General features: G+C 34.6%; 1 long non-coding RNA gene across 3 annotated transcripts; it reads left to right on the top strand.

Moving 5' to 3' along the window:
* The first annotated feature begins 240 nt into the window (after positions 1-240).
* LOC125505581 lies at positions 241-7,439 on the top strand. Of its 3 annotated transcripts, none has more exons than XR_007282254.1 (5): positions 241-647; positions 4,055-4,156; positions 4,688-4,838; positions 6,275-6,446; positions 7,332-7,439. It is a non-coding gene; the product is annotated as an uncharacterized LOC125505581 (long non-coding RNA). The 3 variants fall into 3 exon arrangements; XR_007282252.1 differs by having other exon boundaries at positions 246-596; XR_007282253.1 differs by lacking the exon at positions 7,332-7,439 and having other exon boundaries at positions 284-596; positions 6,275-6,449.
* The last annotated feature ends 9 nt before the right edge of the window (positions 7,440-7,448 follow it).

Here is a 7,448-nt window from a genome sequence, read left to right as displayed (position 1 = left end):
CTCAACTTGCACCGTCTCTTTTTCGGTGGTTCACCCTGTATATATATAATTTAGTGCGGTGTTGCAACGTAAAGTCTCATTTCAAACATGATAGGTCACTTTTGCAACTTTTTAGACTTCAACTGAAGGAATGACCCCCTGTGTATGGGATCCACGAAGCAGTGAGGTGTCGTATTGTTCTTCACATTAGTTTACAACTCGATGAGCAATGTTCTTCATGATTTAGCATCACAGTAAGCATGCACCGACGCCCGCATTGTAAAGTCAAAAATAAGCTCGGTTGACGCTAAAAATAGTGGCTCAATGTCGCTATTGCTTAGTCGTTTCGCGAACATCGTGGAAAACTGTCGTGACGATTGCATTAAAAATAGAAACAAAAACTACAAAAAAATCGCCCAAAAAAGAACTTTATGATACATAGGGTAGCAATCGGATTTCGAAACCGACTTTAATCCGAAAAGAGCACCCTCGTGATCGGGTTACGTAAGCAGTCGACGTTCAGCTGACGGTGATTAATTTTCTGTTCTTAATCCGAAAATAGTCGCAAAATTCTGGCGGTGGTTATTACGATTTTCGGAGGCTGTTTTACGTTGGAGGTCAGTAGTTCAATCAAGCGAATGTTTGAATTTGAATTGGAAATTTCAATTGTAAGTTTTTGCATTTGCTTCACTTGGAAGTCCCTTGAATATCGAATTATGTCACATTATTTCAGTTTTTGTCGTGAAATATTCTAGTCAAATTTTACAGTCCGTTTTTAAAATCGTGCTGTTACTTTTTTATTGCAGTTTTAGAGCAAACTGCAGATTTGCACGAACAGTGCAGTTCACAAAGTTTATTGAAAAATATCAAAACACAACGCAGAAATGGTATAAATCTAAATTAATTTTCGCGTAAAATGAGTAAAGTGACCTAAGAATTTAATTGCAATTAAATATTTGCTCATTTAAAAAGACCTAAAATACAAAATACACGTTGTCTATGCAAAAGGTTGCAAATCAAATAGGCGAAAGCCTAAACCATCTTATGCCTTATTTCGGACAAGACTCAACCGTAACTGACCCAAGTTAACTAGCATGTTGTATGTTCAAAAATAGAATAAAAACTTTAACACAACAGAGGCGCTGAAACGAACAAATTCAGCGTAAATGTTTGGATTGGTATAATTGGCAGAAGGCTTGTAGGTTCGCGTTTTTCTCCTAATAGAACTAACGCTGCAATTTTTTTCATTTGCCTGACTTAGCATGATAATTGCGGATAATCGTCCCCTTTTATTTGGCTGGAAATCCATCAACAGGTGGATTGGTAGGGGCGATCAAAGGGCTTGGCCTCCTACTTCAGACTTTTCCTTTCGGACATTGTCGATAAAATTTTCGGTCGTTCGGTTCAAAGTTGATTCGAAATGTCCAAACGCCGACTTTAACCGAAAACTGAAGAAACTCGTTTTGAATCGTGCATTATACGTAGTGCATTTTTTTTAAATTTCATCTTCTTCGCCCGTGTGAATCTAATGGTACATGCATGAGCATCACCACGTATTAGTGCAACTTAGTCAACCAGATTATTATCAAGTTCAAAACCAGAAATTGGAGTACGTTCGTAACACACCTGTTGTGTCCGAAAAAACTACCCGTCTTAACTTCACAACCCCGTTCGAAATAAAAGCCAAAATTGCTTAAGTACGTTAAGTGCACCCGCAGACGGACGACTTTTGTTGTTCGACAATTTACTCGTCAATCCACGGCCACTTTGGTGCCTGCACAGGAACCACATTTTTGAAGCCTCAAAAGTGTCCCCTAAAAATCCTATTTCGGAACAAGCTAAATTAAGTAAATAAATTTATTTGACGAAATTTTGTCGCTCAGTCCAGTGAGTCCAGGTCCAGGCCACTATCGCTAGCGTCTTTTAGGCTCTGCGTCTAACCTTGTAAATGGAACAAGTTCTAGGCCTGGGTAACACTGTGTTGAGTTATAACTCATGGCCGGTGACGGAATTTTAACATCTAACAAAAAAAGCCATCACCATATTGCTTTTGCGCATGCGATTGCTTGAAAGTATTTGGTCCAAAACGGGAAAATTCGGAGAGACAGGATGAAGAATTTTCCAAATACTTATTATATGCTTTTGCTTTTTCTGGTCGTTTTTTGAGAAAACCGAAATTTTGTCGAAAAAACCAAGATAAGTTTGTTTCGATTTTGTCCCAAATTCAAAGGTAAAACGGGTATTCGAAAAAGACGATCAAGAAGAACAAACTGTAAAGACGACGACTTTTCTTGTAAAATCCATCTTTTAACTTTTTTGCATAAAAGACTCAGTTTACCAGTATTTTACAGTAAAACGTTACGAAAAAACGCGTTGCTCTGTTTACAGAGAGTTTCGTTTAGAAATATTGACCTAAAAGTGAAAAAATCGGAATTTAAATAAACCAAATTATGGACAACGTCAGAAGTGATGAGTTTTCCGAATAATTGATCATAAACTTTCACTTGTTCTGTTCGGGGAAATATTTTTAGGAAAAAATCCAGAAAAAATTATTAGGGTTTTGCATAAAATTCGAAGCTGCAAAAGGATCCAGAACAAATTTACAAAGCTGGTTATGAGCCGGATGTTCCGATAAAATTTATTTTATAATGTTTACAGAACCTACCTGATGATTGTCAGTATTTCAAGTAAAACTAAAAATACATTTTTTTGCGTAGAAATAATTGCTTAATAGAGACTTTGCTAAAACTGGAATGACCTGAATTTTGTCAGAATGTTAAAAAATGTTCAAAGCGATGGGGGTATCAAATTTTCCAAATAAGTAATATATATATATATATATTAAATGCAAATTCAAAATATCTATCTGTAATACAATATACAAACTCAAATCATTTTTTTATACTTATATTAAAATGATCTTCACATACATGGGCAGTAGTCTTCTCAGCAATATCCTTGTAAGATGTTCTGTATACCTTTAACCACTGTAAACGCCGACTTTTATCTCGTGGTACACGAATAAATAGCATATCTGTCGTTTTAAAAGTTGTACTAGGGCACCGTCGCACTATACAGAATTTGTAATATTGTGTTTCCATTATTAATAAAGCACAGCACGAATTCTGAACAGTCAAACACCCAGATAATTCAACGATAAGCCGTATTCCCGTATTGCCTTTCCATCGAACGACCAGCGCTATGACGTCACGACCATTCCCGCGCGTTTAATGTCGTTTCAAATGAATAGCTTGCGGTCACAACTTTAATTGTTTATTGAAAATTAAATATTGCGATTTGATGGCTGATATTTGGTATTCCCGATTCCTATAGATAGACAAATATATTAAAGAAATAAAAAAATGTTCAAGTTACCCATTAACAAAGTTTTAAAAATGTTACTGTAAGTGACGCACAATTGCCCATCAAATTATGAGGCTGCTATATCAGCAACCACAAGTAAAATCACATTTACAGGTTAAATTTACAGTTTCAAAAAATCACATTCACAGTTATAAAAGTGATTTTAAAATCACTAGTAGCGGCTTCAAAAGTCGCTCGTGTGCGCGACTGTATTTAAAATAATGAGTTCCATTTTCAGCGTCAAAACAATCGCGCTACAAAATTCGCCTGTCTATGGGTGCCCATGTGGTAATAGGTGGTAGTAGGCAGTAAAAACACTCCGAACAAACAAACAACTGAACTATATATAAAAAATCGCCACTAAAAAAAAGTGTGGTAACACAAATAACCTGAACACTATACCCCCCTGTGCGCATATGGGCCGTACCCTTTTTGCTACCCGACTAACTAACGGGACCTTTAAAAAATATGTTGACTCGAGGTGGAGGGCTGACCCTTGACAAGAGTGAATTCTAAATGGCCCTCACAACACATAAGCACGCATGTGGTCTTTTCTTTAAAGTCGTTTTCATTCTGGAAATTTGTCCTATACTCCCACTCTAATCACAAAAAATATCCTAATTTTCGGACGTATGTTATATGCTTTGCCAAGTGTATAGTAGAAATTTGAACGCACTTTATCATTCTTAATAGCATTTTCTTTAAATTCCAGGATCTTTGAGAAAATGTTCGATATGGTATTTCTGAAGCAAATCGACCTACAGTGGGATGGATCGTGTTGATAGACGTCGTCGCAGAAGCAGGAACCACAAAGGTACACCGATAGATAAATTTCCATTTTCACGCCGTATTTTACAAACAGTGATATAAATTCTTGAATTTTTCTGCAAAATAAATGATATAGAAAATGCCTTCAATTTGGTCAGATGAAGCTTTATTTCAGACAACGCCTCAGTTGTATCATGGCAGGAACGATTTTCAAAAGGACCATTTTTATGAAATAACTCAACCTGAGCGCCTTAACACGCACATTTTCCATTTTTAAGTAATTTAAGATTAGACGGAATTCATTAACGTTGAATATGTTTTGTTAGAGGTAATTTTTTATAGTCACCCGGTATATATGAAGGGTTTAGTAATCAAAACTGCCTAAGTGCAATATTTTGCAAAACCAACCTAAGTGTTAGATCAGCATATCAGCTTTTCCTTAAAATAACTTTGGATGAGGACTTTCCATTTTTTGAGTCAGAAAAATACAAAAAAAATGTCGAAGCAAAATATCATTAAACCTTGTTGTTCACAATGTAAAACCTGTACTGAAAATAAAATAAATCATTTTTTGCAGCAAAAAAGCCACCAAAGGTTCCAATTAAAACTTACAGGTGGGAGGATATAAGACGGTGGCGAAGAAGAGGAGGTTATCCATGGACACATCTCTATAAAGGACCATATTCAGAAAAAGTGGATCCACAGCAGTTTACTATGGAAGCTTTTAGGTAAAGTTTTATTCGCAAAATGAAAATTGTTTCAGTAAACGTTTACTTGAGGAAAGTGTGAAATGTGACGTTGTTGATTTTTCGGTGGAGGTTGTTGAAAATACGAATTTTTTTCAGTACGGTCTCTAAAATATATCGTGTATATGTAAAAATATAAAGGGTTATTCACGTTATACTGCACGAAAGTTTGCGGCTAAACAGTTTGATTTTTACAAAGTATTATTTGATGAACCCACAGTCGCCTACAGGGCGCACATTTTAAAAATATTTTTGAAATGTACAAGGTCAAAAAAACAAAAGCCCTAAAAGTATCAAAGTGTTTTATTAAACGAAATACCTTATATATTATTGCAGTTTTAGATTCTCGGAGCAGAATAAGTGTTTTTTAGTAAGGTTTATAATACCTAAATCTTAATGTTTTTAAATAATCCGAATTTTATCTAAATCTATCCTAATTTTCATGTGTCAGATACTTTGTGATTATTTATGTTATGTAAGCATAATTTGCAGTGAAATTTCTTGTTACAAAATCCCATTTTTTATCTAAATTTTTAATGGCAATGCAATATGCTAAAATAGTGGTAGAAAGTCATGTAACAAATATTTGTCCATATGTGAATATTTTCCGAATTACAACGCATCAAATAATATTTTGTTCTTTTTTTTACTTATTCTGAAGTTTTCTTTGTGGATAAAATAAAAAAAGGTACAGATTTTTATCATCGTGATCACAAACTTTCTAATGAATTTTTTTTCTCTACTTTACCACTAGATGGCACTTTTCCTGAAATCCAAGTTTCTGGGCAATATCTTTTTGGCACGTCAAATATCACAAAAAGTAATATGCAATTTTAAAGAATAGAAAATATTAGACACAAAATGTGCTCTTTAAACGACTTCAAAAATCTTTTCATTTAGGACCAAATGGAGAGCAAAATTTTTACCACTCTTAGTCCAGTGTCAACCCAGTGTCCTTGTATTTAGTTGCAATCGCAGCAAATCAAGTCATCTGGTTTAAAAATGTGCCAAATTTGACAATTCGTAGTAATTATTGTATTACTGTATAATCTAGACTAGAAATAACAAAAAGCATCATTGCCGCTTTAACTCTTCATCGAAAAATTGTAGAAGAGTACTTTTTTATATGAAAATGTTCGTAATTTGAAGCAACGATCTTCATTTTGCTTCCCGAATGCTTAAGTATTCCCATAGGACACTGACCAAACATGGGACCATTTCACAATAATACTTATAACGAAATTGAAAGGCAAATTGGCACTGTTAATATCTGATAAAAATTTTCGAAATTGTTTTTAAATATTTTCTTTGTACTTTTGCCAAGTCAACTGTAAATTAAAATAACGCAACTTTTGAATCACCCTGTGCTTGGTAACTGAAAATCCATTAAAAACCGAATTACAATCAGTTTTCTTCAGGAAGGCAAAATCGTCCGACCGAATAGATGCGTCCGAAGTATCATCGTGGGCCGATTACAGCGGAAAAACAACGCCAACGTTACTTCATGAGTTAACTCGTGAGCCACCTTCCAAAAAATCCTCCAGACCTGGGTCGTTTATTCTGGATGACGACCTTGAGGATGATGTGCAGGTATGAAAAACGTAAATTTAAGCAATCACTTACGGTAGTCGGATTAAATTTCTCATAAATCTTCCAGATATTGCATAAATATCTGAAAGATCTTTAACAGCTACTTAATGTCAGTTTAATAAAATACTTGAATTTAAGAAATAAAAAATTCTGCACTTTTGGTCGCCTTTAAACTGAATTGCTCCAATTTTCTGCTCATCGCAACTGCAACAATTTAAAATGTCTCTTAGGGCCGGTTGCACCGTTTTATATTAAAGCCAAGCTTACATAAACCAACCTTAAAAATTAAGCTCGGCTTTAAAGTAAACGGCTTGCACCATACCAATCTGTTGTTGGCTTTGTTAAGCAGTTGTCAAGCCGATCTGTTTTGCCATATGTGGAATTATGACCGTTTGCTGCCATGATACAATGAATACATGTATTAATTCTATCTCTACATCTTCTATCTTTACATTAGAATTTTTTCGATTGAGACGATAGATCGAGGGATTAACCTCAGTTTAGAACACGTTTAAGACAAGATTCTTAAATTGTACAAGTTAGGAACCTTCCGTTTAGAGTGTTTTCCAACCCAACGTTCATGTTTTAAATACACCTGTTTTTTAACAATTTTTTATTAAATAATTTTATATAGGTATTGAAATTTTATTTTGTACTGATAGACTAAAATTTGAAAGCAAATTTTTCAAATAATTAATTAATTGTAGTGTAGTATTGACCAATATCAATTAAATAATCCAATTTATTTATATTTGTGGTGGTTTTGTAGAACCCTAAATTTTAAAAAAAGCTAGTTCCTCCAAGTCCTCCAATGGATTATTTCTGTTATATATCGTTGGAAATCCAAACCCAGACAGTATTATTAAATCCATTGGACGTTCATAGGGCAACGGATTTCGGGCAGCCACATGTCCAATGGATGTCCATAATTTGTCCGATTGCTGTCCAATTGACGTCCATTTTCCTATACAAATGTCACAGAATCCTACCTCCGCCGGATGT

This window comes from Dendroctonus ponderosae, unplaced genomic scaffold (assembly GCF_020466585.1).
Source record: "Dendroctonus ponderosae isolate FM_Combo_2020 unplaced genomic scaffold, Dpon_F_20191213v2 Dpon_F_20191213_9, whole genome shotgun sequence".
In the NCBI taxonomy this organism is placed as follows: domain Eukaryota; kingdom Metazoa; phylum Arthropoda; class Insecta; order Coleoptera; family Curculionidae; genus Dendroctonus; species Dendroctonus ponderosae.
Note: the sequence above shows the minus strand (reverse complement) of the source record. Positions and strands in the feature narration are given on the sequence as shown.